This window comes from Equus asinus, chromosome 6 (genome assembly GCF_041296235.1).
Source record: "Equus asinus isolate D_3611 breed Donkey chromosome 6, EquAss-T2T_v2, whole genome shotgun sequence".
In the NCBI taxonomy this organism is placed as follows: domain Eukaryota; kingdom Metazoa; phylum Chordata; class Mammalia; order Perissodactyla; family Equidae; genus Equus; species Equus asinus.
In genome coordinates, this window is record NC_091795.1 from 35020845 (window position 1) to 35034684 (window position 13840).

The 13840-nt window shown below is 36.3% G+C and overlaps 1 protein-coding gene across 4 annotated transcripts in view; it reads right to left on the reverse strand.

The window, feature by feature from the left end:
* The window catches only part of CTNNA2 (catenin alpha 2), a 1089024-nt gene that overhangs the window by 1032697 nt on the left and 42487 nt on the right, over positions 1 to 13840 (reverse strand). The window lies entirely within an intron of this gene.

Below are 13840 nucleotides of genomic sequence, written 5' to 3' on the forward strand. Positions count from 1 at the left end.
TGCCATATGTGAAACATTCTGGCCACAACAGCACTAAAAACTGCCAGCAACTTGGTAATGGAACTTTCTAAATCAACATATGTTTTCCAGAAAAACTTCTTTAAATTTAAAAAATTAAACATCTACTTTAATAAAGCTAATTTTCTTAGTGTCAGAGACTTTTACAGTTGAAGGGCTATGAAGTAACATATAGATCTTATAATTTTCAAAATGAGGAAACTAAAGCCAGGGCAGGAAGGAGTAAAACTAGACACAAAAGCCAGTGTCTATTCCAAGTCTAGGATCCTCGCTTCCACATCCACAGTTTTCAAATATCTTTAGTCTCAATGCTTTCTCAAAAGTAATCAAACGATAAGCTCAGTATAAAAAACAGATCAAAGCAGAGATGTGCAGGTTGAAGCTGTTGGCTACCCCAAGTCCCAGTGTACTCGCTCCCCCTCCCCCAGTCATATTTTCAGGAATCCCTAAGATTTGAGGGAATAGTTTGAAAATCATCTGCTCTGCACCATGTCATCTCATAAAATAAATCTGGAAGAAAGCCAAGCTTAAAAATGTGAAAAATTAAACATCAATGCAAAAGACAGATTACAGTTCAACATAACAATATGAGAACTGTCACTAGTTAGCTCATGATTAAGCACCAAATGAATGAAGCTGAAAATGGGCACCCTAGGAGTTCAGAAAAGGAAACATCAGTGTACTACCAGTGGTCTGGAGTGAGTTACCAAAGAGAAGGGCCGACTTTGGTCATAAAATATGGGTAGTAGCTACTGAAATAAGAGAGTAGGCGTGAAAGAGGAAGAGGTAAGGGAAATAGCATCAGCAACAGCACTGGAACAAGAAAGAACAGTATAATTTTAATACAAGTGAGTAGACCAACTAAGCTCAAAGGGTCGGCCAGGGAAGCTGGAAAAACTGAAGTTAAACCCAGAAATATATGCCGGGGCCAGATTATTTCAAGTTAACGAGTTCCGATTTTATCCCACAGGCTACAGGGAATTACTGCAGGTTTCTGAGTCAGGTAGCAATATGATCAAAGTGTTTTAGGAATTTTATTCTGACAGTGGTGTAAAGATATTCTAGGAAAGAAAAATTGGAGGAGAAAGATCAGTTAGGAGGCTATTTGCAGACATCCAGGCATGATAGTGATCAAAACCAGGTTAAAAGCTGAAAGGACGAGAAAAAAGGGACAGATAAAAATATCAGGAAGGAAGATTTGAAAGGATTTAGCAAGTGACTTGTCATTCCAAGTATTGGAAACACAGTCTGGATATTTATCAGAGATCCTGTAAAGGGGATTGATATCTCAGATGATAACTGAACCATACGACCTCTAAGGTTTCTTTGCAGTTCTGAAATTAAAATTCTATGGAACTGACTGAATATGTTGATAACAGTGAGGGGGTAGAGGGAGCCAAGCACAAACCAAAAGTTTAAACTTGGGTGACTAGAAGAATGATGGATATAATTTCCAAGGTGAGAGATGCATTATTGACTATTCCAAAGAAGAAATAAAAAGCAGGCCCAATTCCTCTTAAAATGTTGAAATAATTTAAGCCAAAAAAAAAAAAATCAAGTAGCATATTAAGGTGCATAATCCTTTCAAGTCAAGTGCTTCTAATGATTTAATGATCCACATTTTCCCAGGCTATACATCAAGGAGATAGCTCAGAAGAAAGCAAACAGGGTTATTATCAGTGCCAATATAAAATAGTGCAAAATCATTTAATATTTGGTCCTTTCAACCTAGTCACACAGACACTCAACAGCAGGAAAATTACCTCTGAGTATGAATAAGAACACACATACTTGGAAGTTTGGATCTTTTATTTTTACTTATTTTTTCATTAGTTCATTGGTCTCCTGAGGGCAGCATTATGTTGTTTCATTTTCTATACAATTCTGAATAGCACTTAATCTACACATTTTATGCAAAAGAAAAGAGTTGACTAATTAATATTCAATTTTAGTCCACTATTATCTCTAGATCTTTTTTCACTTATTAACTATATAGTGAGTCATTCTCATTTTATAAATTTATAGCTAATTATCATTCTGAAGTGTACTTCCCTGAACATGCTCCCAACGAAATTTACTGTGAAAATTTCTCATCTCTTTTTCTATTTATAAAAGTGGTTTGAATCCTACATCTAGCCTCGAGTCTCCCCAGTGTGATCGACAAGTACTGTCATACTCTTCTAAGCCAAGAGGTTACCATCAGTAAATTTCACCCAGGTCCTTAATTCTGTTATCCAAATTGGATGATACAATTTTTAAACAGCAATTATTTGTAAGGAATTCTTTTTCATGTTTACAAAGTCTCCAACAAGAGTAGCTCATCATATGTCCCAGAAGTGTGTGAAGGAAAAATTATTTCTGGGTACCTGGATACTAGGATTGTGATATTGAGTCCTTACACAAGCAATACTTAAGACATACTAGTTATCTCCTCAGAAGGAACACTGACCGCTAGAGAATAAAATACTGAATTGATCCACTGAAGAGAGTGATAGTTATGTTCCTGAAGACCTTTCAAGAAATAATCGATTAGGATAGTCAACTATCTGGTCTGGGCTATTTAGACATGCATCTGCAGTAATTTAAAACAAAAATATCGAGGTTTCTTATATAATTCTAGCTCATTAAAAATTTCTGAAGAATAAAATCTGCAGAATACCAATGAACATTCAAGTAAATCTAACTTTCTTTAGATTTCAGGAGCAAATGATAACTGCGAAAACCATGAAGTTCTGCCCTTAATCTTAAATAGCAATATCATTGATGGATGTCCATATAAATTTATCTATCACATGAAAGTCCCAGTTTAACACATTTAGGAGTCAAGATATAGAATAAATTCTCTAAGCATTATAAGACAATGCTTTATCACATGAGGACTGCACATAACGATTTCAATTTACTGTGTTCAAGAGGACATTATTGCAATTTAACCAGTCATTATAAAACACAGTCACATTTTAGTTCTGCTGTTTTAATTTAGAAAGCAATAAACTGTGTTTTTAGAATTTATAGCCCAGGTAGCCCCACAATAAATATGAATACATTCAATTCCGAAAGAGCTTTGGCATGAGAAGTAATTATAATGTTTTATTTTTATCTTAATAGGTTAAAAAAAACCAGTCTCAGCCTACATATGTTGTTTAAGCCTAACTGATACTGAATTTAAATTTGCTAAAGGAGTTATTAAATAGGGAAATAGTGTATCCAGTGCAGACGCAACCATTAAGTGACTTTGGTAATTATATTTGTGGCAGTGGTATCAAGGCCTCCATTAATTCCTGGATGGTTTAATGTAAAACCTAATAGATTCCTAGAAGCACATATGTGAGATGGCACATTAAAAATTAGGCAGAGGATAAAGCAGTGAAAAACAAAAGAAATGCACTTGGACTCCCTAAATCCTTCAGTGCTTCTCAAGGCAAAGAATAAAATTCAAATTCTTAGGTATGGCATGCTTTTATGATCTGACTCCTATCTAGATTTGTTCTCGCCTAGCTTTTCTCAATCCCCAGGACACTCCTGGCAGACCCCTGCGCATTCTTCCACTCAGCTAAAATGGTCTCCTTAACCTCTTCCTGAGACTATAGCTACTCCCATAAGGGCTCCCATAATGCACTGTGCATCAACCTCTCACTACACCTAACACAACTGTTACACCTAATACTAACATTTATTGTTTGCTTTCTTCTCTAGATGTGAACTAAGCAATAATTTTGCCATAGAATTCCCAAGACACATATAAGTAGTTATTTTTTTAAATATATGAATGACTAAATAAATGCATTTTTTAGTATAATATTAGAAATGTCGATATACCATACTTACATACAAATGGGTTCAATATTTACTTAATAAATGAAATAAATATTTATTTAGCACTTAGGATGTGCCAGACATGATACTAAGGGAGGAATAGATACAAAGAAGACTAAAACAAAAACATGACTATGAAGACATTTACAATTTATCAGATGAGATAAGAATTTACCAACCTACCATATGTAAATGGAATATTATAGTAAGTGCTTTGTGATGTCTGAAAAAAGGAAGATCTGGTGTCCTCTCTCAGGTCAAGGTCTTTAATGCCTACCTTCTGCCCCACCATGTCCACAGGCATCTTCTAAGAATGTCCAGTCTTCTCTGCCTCAGTGATTTTTTTTCAGATGCCATCTCTCTCCTCAGTTTCAAACCATTTGTTCTATTCCGATTGGAGCCTCCAGTTTGCACTGTCCCTCAAAGCCTAACCATTCAGGGCTGATGAGTCATTGCATGATTTGGGCTTCTTCCCAGGATGCTGTATTGGAGAACACAGCCCTTGGCTCCACCTTCTGTGGCCTTCCCAAAAGCAATGACCACTCAGCCTCAGGCTGCAATTCCAAAGAATTCATCCAACATCTCTGCCTCTGCTTGACTGGGAAGGGGAAACGATGAAGCCAGAATAAAGAGGAAAACTTACCTCATTCTGACTGAGATGAAAGGTGAAGGCCACACAGGGGCAACAACATTTGAGTTGTTCCTTACCTTTCAGAGCCGGCAGAAATAAGGGGAAGGAAGTCGAGGCAGAGAGACCTTCCTGCCTGAGCAATGGCATAAAAGGTGAAATTGAAAGGCCTCTTCGGTAAAGTCAAGGAGACTAGCTTGCTTCAGTCACACTCAACCATACATCCACTTAGTGTGGAAGCAGATTACATACGTTGTAAAATACTTAGAAGTGCCATATTAAGGTTTATAAGAAAATACAGGGAAATTCCTCTTTTAGAGAAAAGAGAGACACAATCTATTTGGCAAAGAAAATAGGTTACAAATGATAAACAACTTAAAAAGAAAAAAAAAACAGCGGGACTTCATGAAACTGGCTTTATGCAATCTCAAAGCTATCTGAGTTACCTGTCAAGGTATTTAAGTCAAATAAATTTCCAGCTTAGTTTGCTCATCTACAAAAAGAATAATTTTCCTCCTCAATTGCAGTTTGAAAGGTACCTTCTTTATTGAATTTGTTATGCCTTTTCTATATGTTTATCCAAATGCGTATTTGTTGGGTCTAGTATCTTCTTTTCATTTAAATTCTTGTCAATTTTGAGTGTTTGACATTTTATCATGAGTTTCATTGAGTAGAGCAAATCAAAAACTATGCCCTTTGTGTTTTTAACTTATCATTTTCATAAGAACTTTAAGTACAGAAGGAATTCTAACAGCAAGAAGTTAAAGCAGGGTTCAATTTCCAAACCCAATGTAACTTAAACGTATTTCATTTCATCACAATGGATAGGTTTGAATTGTACACCGAGTATCAAACTAAAGAGAAGAAAATAATACTAGAAATGGATTTCCATTTTTCCTACCATTTTTCCAGTTACATTTTCTCATTTTATGCAAAATATTATATTTTCTTTCATTCAAATAATCATAACTATTTCATATGACTGTCTGCCTGTTTATGTACACAGCCAACATCAAGAAAGTAAAATGAAGGAAATCATTTAAGTGTGTCAGCATTTCATAATTTGGGTCTCTGCATATCAAGATACAATTTCAATATGCAGCAGACGTGGCTTCCCTGAAAACCAAAGTGGAGACCACTTTGGTTGGTAATATGAAAATTTCCATTTTTCTCTTAATGAAATTATTCTTCATAGGAAAGAATACGTTTTCCTGTGAATTATGTATTTGGACCTGAATAAAGAAAACACAGTCCTTCATTTATCTTTTTTTTTTCCTGAAACATGGGAAAGGTCTTTCTTTGCAGCTGCAAATTTTATAAAGTGTGAATGCTCAGAAGGCACAACCTGTATTAGGTTATCAGGAATTAACTGTGGAGATGTTTTCTCATGGAATACTTGGAAAACTAGTGACTAGCATTAACTGTGACTGTTTGAAGATCAACTCAGGCAAGAGACCCCTGATAAATGCTGTTTCAATAACTGTCTAATAGATTTCTCCTCCTCCTTGCTTCCTCTGCATCAGCTTAAGCTGTTGGCCACAAACTTCCTGAAATGTTCTTCTCCTGGCACCCCACTCATCCGGTTCTCTGCCTCCCTCTGGCTCTCCTCATTTTGTTTCTTGGGTTTCATTTCATCTGCTTACTCCATAAATGTCAACAATCCTCAAGGCTCTACCCTAAGTCATCTATTCTTCTGTTTATATTTTTCCTGGAAAACCTCCTTAACTATGGCTTCAATAGTTATTTATGCTTTAATAAACTTAAACTCTATTATCCCCAGCACAGATCTCTCCCCTGAATTCTAGGTTCATATTTCTAACAATCTATTGGATATTTCTGCTTGACAGCCTTCAGACACGTCACCTGAAATAAACCCCTGATTGAAGTAATTGTGTTTATAAAAAATATTTGCTTCTCCTCATGCATGACTCCACCAGCTACATATAAAGAAACCTGAGAATGATTCTTGACTCCTTTCACTCACCACTTCTATCAGTCAAGCCCCAAAATCCATGGACTCTATCTCCTTAATATTACTTAAATTCTTCCATGACTTTCCAACCTACCACCAATATCTTAAATCAGGCCATCATCATCTCTCATTATATCAGCTTTATAAGTCCTCTCCCTGCCTCTAGATATGCCCCCACCACAAGACCACCAAGATCCTCCTCCCAACTCTAGCTACATTTAAACTAAAAGGTGAATCTGATTGGGTCATTCCCCCACTTAAATCCTTGCTCTCCCCCACCACCCACAAGATAAAGGTTCACATTTTAGTATGGTCTGCCAGGTCCTTTATGATTACTATAAGTCCTTGCCCTTATGGAGTTCACAATTTTAGTCGGAAAGGCAGAAAATAAACAAAAACAAGTACATAAAATAGTGCTTAATTAAAATAGATCAACTGAAATACATACTTGAAGAGATGGAAGGGTCTAAAACCTACTGGCTGTTAATATCACCAGCATGATGCCTGAACTCCAGAGCAAAAGAGAAAAAAACAATTTGATCCGTTCTACAGAACGGAGAAGCACGACAGGGTGTTCTTTCTACTCTTCGCCCCACATATTATGCCAAATTTAGGAACACTTGAGAAAAAAATGTGTGTGCTCACCGTTTTAAAAAACTTTAATGTGCAATAGAAAGGTGTTGGAAACTAGACTACTGTGGTGAGTTGTGAATCAGTTTCACTTTTGTCCCACAAAAATCAATGCAAATATGCACGGTCCACAGAGGAGGATGGCTAAAATAAGCTAAGAATGTGTAAGCGCCTCCATTTAAAAAGCAAATTCAATCATCTTCTCCTCTCCCAGCTTAAAATATTCTGTCTGTCTCCTAAGGAACCTCTATCAAAATGTGTCCGTGAGCAGTGACTAATGTTAGATCACCTTTTAGAGACTGTCTTCCACTAATACATACGTTATATAATGGAATATTAAGTAGCACAGAGTCAGGACCTGAGTTTCTCATTGGCATTTTACTTCTTAAAAAACAGCTGCAGCTTTAAAATTGCACAACAAAAACAATAAAAGACATTTAATAGGATATTTTTTACAACACTGGCTCAGCATGCGTTTTTTATCACCTCCCTATAACAAGGGTAGCTGCATTCCTATTTTGGGGATCGTGAAAGTAGGTGATGTTATACATGAATCTACATGTGGCAGAGCCAAACTGCAGTGGCGGGAAAGGAAGGCATCCAGCAGCATCCCCACAGGTGTACTCTGGTCAGACTGGGCTCCAGGAATGCCTCCTGCAGATGGCCTCCACTTTGATGATGGAAAAGAGCACTGATCATGCCCTATGTCAACAAACACTGTAATGTGGGGGCAGAAACATACCATTCAATCTAGCGTCTGATTGCATCTGATATAATGACTTCGAATTACCAATGTATAATTTAGCAAATCATGCTGTTTCCAAATTAATGAAACCTAAGTACATGTTGCACCAGTGTACTTGGAGAGTTCCAGGTAGCATAATTATAAGTTGGTGTAAAAAACAATATGTGATTCAAAGGCTTTCCGCATTTTGCACAGGATTTTCAAAAATAACCTCATAAATTATATGTGGAAATAACATTTGCATAATTAGTGCCAAATTTTACATGCCTATTTTCCTCATAGAGTAAAATAAGGTTGTTTTGACCAAATATGAACCCTGTCCCACCACTTACTCCTGGATTTATAGACCAGAACCCATCAGAGACCAGAAGGGATGCTGAGAGAAAGTGATGTAATCTGAGCAGTGTAACTACACCTTTCCCTACACAATAAATTTGAAACAGAACCAATTAACTGTAGTGTATGGTCTTGACAGTTACATGTACAATACAACTTTTGTTTTAAAAAATCAATTTTTGCCCCAAGGAGACAAGCGGCATGTTATTACCTAGAGCTTGGTGGGTGTCTATCCAGGCCAAATAACTCTGAATCTCATCATAAATTACACAAGAATAATGAATATATTTTTCACACAAGTATGTGTATGGATAAATGTGTGATACACACTTAGAAGAGAAAAAAACATTGAGAAAAGGAAAGACTAAACAAATCCCTACTGTGAGATTTTTCTCCAGATGCATAACAAAACGACGTCTGTATAACATGACGAATCACATACCTGATCGTGTCAGCTGGATTTTCACCTCACCTATCACACTCAATGTACTATATCATGAAGAAACACATTCTTGGTACGTGAGTGCATATGTTGTTTGCATATTTTTGTTACTCACATTCATATCTTATAAAAAAGCAATGCTTTAGAAAATAAGTTCATTAGTATTCTCATCCTCTCTCTCTGTCACACACACAGACGCAATACAATTTTAGCATCAAACAAGGATTCCAGCTTTTTTAACACTTAACTCCAATTTAGCTAAATGTAGTCTTTCAAACTAATAAAAAGGGAAGTGATATCATGCTGCTCAACAGCAAGTTTCACATATGCATAACTGAAAGAGTGTGGCTAAATATATATATATATATATATTTTTTATTATATATAATTTGGAGATATATAGAGAGATATATAGATATCCAAAGCTTTTGTTTTCATTCTATCCATGTTTTTCCAAAAGGAAACCCTTAAATGTTAAAGTTAAAGTAACTTTTATAATGCAATTAGTAACAAATCATATTGAAATTGTAGACCTGAAATGCTGGCTGTTTAACTTTTTCTAGAATCTCTATGACCATACCAATCAATTTCTGTTCAGACTGGTAGTCTCCATCTAGGCACTTTTCCTCTATCTCCATGCAGAGGAATTAGTGGGGGCAAAGCCCTATCACGTTTTCAGCCATGGAGACTAAAAAATCAACTTTTCAGGCTGGATGACTAAGAACATAAACTAACAAATGATTCTACCTAATTATATTATTCAAAAACACAAACTTTAAATTGGCAATCATAAATGTTAGGGTAGTTAATATTAAAAGGTAACATTATTTGAAAACTCACTGTAAAGCTACTGTAATCAAAACAGTGTGGTACTGGCACAAGGATAGATACGTAGATTAGTGAAATAGAATGGAGAGCCCAGCAATAACCCTTAAATTTATGGTCAACTCACTTTTGAAGACAAATGGTACTGAAACAACTGATATCCACATGCAAAAGAATGCAGTTGGATCCCTATCTCATACCACATACAAAAATTAACTAAAAATGGATCAAAGACCTACACAGAAAAATTAAAACTATGGAACTCTTGGAAGTAAACATAGGTATAAATCTTTGTGATTTGGGTTAGGCAACTGTTTCTTAGATATAACACAAAAAGGGCAAGCAACCAAAGAAAAAACAGATAAATCTGACTTCATCAGAATTAAAAACTTTTTGGGCCAGCTCAGTGGCGTAATGGTTAAGTTTGTATGCTCCGCTTTGGCAGCCCAGGGTTTGTGGGTTTGGATCCCCGGCATGGACCTGCATACCACTCATCAAGCCATGCTGTCGTGGCATCTCACATATAAAAATAATAGAGGAATATTGGCACAGATGTTAGCTCAGGGACAATCTTCCTCAAGCAAAAAGAGGAGGATTGGCAACATATGTTAGCTCAGGGCCAATCTTCCTCACACACACACACAAAAATTAAAAACTTTTGTCCTTCAAAGGACATGATCAAAAGTGAAGAGACAATTCACAGAATAGAAGGAAAAATTTGCAAATCATATATCTCATAAGGGTTACCACTGAGAATTTATAAAGATCTATTACACATCAATAACAAAAATACAAATAGCTCAATTAAAAATGGGTAAAGGATTTAAATAGGCATTTATCAAAGAAAACATACAATAGTTAATATGTACATGAAAAGATGCCCAGTATCCTTAGTCAGTAGGGCAATGCAAATAAAAACCACAATGAGATACCTTTTTACACCCACTAACATGACTATAGGCACAAAGATGGAAAATAGGTGTATGCAGGGATGTGGAGAAATTGGAACCTTCATAAACTGGTGGAGGGAATGTAAACTGGTGTATGCTTTAGAAAATCATTTGGAAGTTGTTCAAAAAGTTAAACATAGAATTACCATATGACCAAAATTCCACTCCTAGGTATACACCCAAGAGAAATGAAAACATATATTCACAAAAGACCTAAACACTAATGTTCATAGCAGCATTATTCATAATAACCAAAAGGTAGAAACAAAATGTTCATCAACTGAAAAATGGATAAAGCATGGCATAGCCATATAATGGAATATTAATCAGCCACAAAAAGAAATGAAGTGCTGATAAATGTTACAAATGGATGAGCCTTGAAACCAGTATGGTAAGGAAAAGAAATCAGACACAAAAGGTCACATACTGTATGATTCCATTTACATAAAATGTCTAGAATAGACAAATCTGTAGAAACACTATGTAGATGGTGGGGCTGGGGGGAAGGGGGAATGGAGAGTGGTTGTTAAGGAGTATGGAGTCTCCTTTGCGGTTAGGAAGTTGTTCTGGAATTAGATAGTGGTGATGATTCCACAACTTTACAAATATTATAAAAACTACTGTATTGTACATTTTAAAAGAGTGAATTTGATGGTCTGTTAATTATATTTCAATAAAAAAATTAAAAAGTAGTATTAAAATTATAAAATTTGGAATAAGATACAAGGAGGTGAAATCTGGGATGCTTCTCTATGAATATCCAGCCCTGAGGCTGAGTAAATAGCTCACTGTGAGCATTTCCTTCTAGTTAAGACACTTTGAGGATATAGTCACAACTCAGCTTCTGTCCATGACTCTTTAGATCACTTTGTATTCACTATTGTTTTTCTACCATATTCACATTCTATTCTCTGGAATTGAGGGGCTTAAGAGATCTGCCTTCCTTTGCCTTTCCAATAGCCAACCACTTTTTCTTCCTAATATACTCTTCCTAATAGCAAGAGCATAAAACAAAGTCACAGCATTATCCATCCAACCATCCACACTTGCCACATTCTCCAATTGTTTTTCCTACCCTTAGAAGCCAGCAACTTGAATTAAAGCCAATTTTAAGGACACTTTTACTGTTATAAAATAACCAGATTCTTCCAAGTCTATTTCTCTATTTTAAAGTATGTGGACATTTTCACCCTGAACATTCACAGGCCCCTCTACTACTTTTTTCCCTAACTACCAACCTTCTGATAGAGCTGCTACATTCAACCTCACGGTCTCTGAAGACAAACTTCTAATATCTTGTAATTTATCTTCATCCATTTCCATTTCTAACCTCAAAGGTTGCTAATGACCTCCAAATTGCCGAAGCCAGTAGATTTCCCCAAGTTCTGATACAAACCTACTTCTTGAAACATTTGATGCTATTAAAAAAAAACAACAACACCACTTTCTTCAAATTGTCATTTTCTCTTTCAACTAAGTAAAAAAAGTCTGTACTGGATCTTTATCCACTATTTTGTCCCTAAGGCACAAAAGTTTTCTTGGAGTAGTGAGCCAGGTGCTAGAGTCATCAAAACAAACAGACCACACATTCATTAGTTGTTTCATCACTAAACTAACTTCTCAGACACCTATTTTTTTTTCTGTAAATTGGGGATCTGTAAGGGTTTTTAAAAGAATGATATGAGATATTGTATGTAAATTTCTTACCAGTGGCTTGCCACATAAATGATAGTTTTTATAATGATTAGAGTTATTTATTTTTTCATCACTATTATATTCTCTTTTACAATAATCAGCTTTAAACTCTATCCCCAGTTCTGTCCTGTCCTCTCTTCCAAGGAAGCTTGGAATTCTCTGCTGGACTGAGATACTGGATGTCCTCCTGCTTGCAGCCACTAGCTCAGTCTATCCAACGCACAATTAATCATCTCTGTCAACCATCATTAAACACCACTACTTCAGTGATGACATCACCACCCTCTCAGCCCCAGGTTTGAAGACCTGAAGTCAGCTTCGATTCTTCCCTACTATTAGGAAGGAATTTGTTCCCCAGTTTACTCAACTATATCTCTGTAGCATTTCCTGAGTGCATCCCCGGTCCTCAGTGTCCACAGGGAACTAAGGCCAGGCCCTTGTTATATCTCACTTACATTAGTGGTTCCCAGACCTGGCAGAATATCACCATCAAGATCCAGATCCTTGGCACCACCTCACACTTACAAATCATAATCTCCAAAGAGTAAGGCCTAGAAATCAATCAGAGTGAAAAGTTTCCAAGTGATTAGCATAACCTGCCAGATGTAGAAATCAATGGCATCTATTAGGGAAACAAGCTGAGACGGCCTAACTCCAATATCAGCTCTTTCCAATGTTTCTTCTTCCCCAATAATGCCAGGTACATTTTCCCAAATTTCAGCCTCCCAAGTCCTACCCTAAAATATGCTCTACCTCACCACTACCTACACGGTAAAGTCCATCAACACTCATTCATCACCATCTGTTTCAGCATCTATAATAATAGGTACTGAATATATGAAAACCAAGGATTAAATCTTTGAGGAGCAAACAACTAAAGATGGCAAGAGAGAGGGATAGGGACCGGGTGGGAGGAGACAGAAAGAATGAATATAGGCATCCATTCAATACCTCTAACATGCCAAACAAAGGATCTACAAACGTAACTAATTTTCTCCTTAGCTCGGCATTCAAGGCCTCCACTGTCAGGCTTCATCCTTATTTACCCAAGTTGCAATCAAAATGAATAGTTCCCACAGTTTCCACAAAAACTCTGAGTCTTTCTGCATATAAGTTTTGGCTTAGAGTTTGCTCTCTGCCTAGAATATCTCCCCACACTATCCCAATTCCTTGTGCCCAAATCCTCGTCATCTTTCGTGTCCTGAGTAGCCCAGTTGTCCAAACAGTACAGTAGTTCTTTCTGTTAACGGAGTTTCCACAGCTCTATGTGGAACTGAGTGCCCCTAATATATATAATAGATATTTTATACTTGTTATCTTTCTATTACATCACAGGCTCCTTTAGAGTAGGATTCATAATGAATCTTTCATTGACTCTTCACAGCACCTACTGTATACCATAAATACATGCTTAATTAATGAATATAGACAAATAATACTTTCATAAAATCTGAATCCTGGTATCTCTTAGGAGATTTAACAAACGAAAAAAAGTTCACTAAGATGATATCAATATAAAGTGACAGCTGATTATAGTTAATAATGGGACATAGAATCATTTTCTCATCATTCAATGGCTGAATCAGTCTGCACGGCAGTGCCATGGATAGTGGTATTAGCAACACTTATGGGCATGTTCAGTTATGAATTAAGCTTTTACTAGTCTAGGAAACTACCTAAGCTACCAAAAATATTATCTAAATTTCTTGAGAAAAATCTGTACAGAACTAGAACATGCTAACAACTATATTCTGGTCTGAAACGGAGGAGTGTCTCTGTGTGA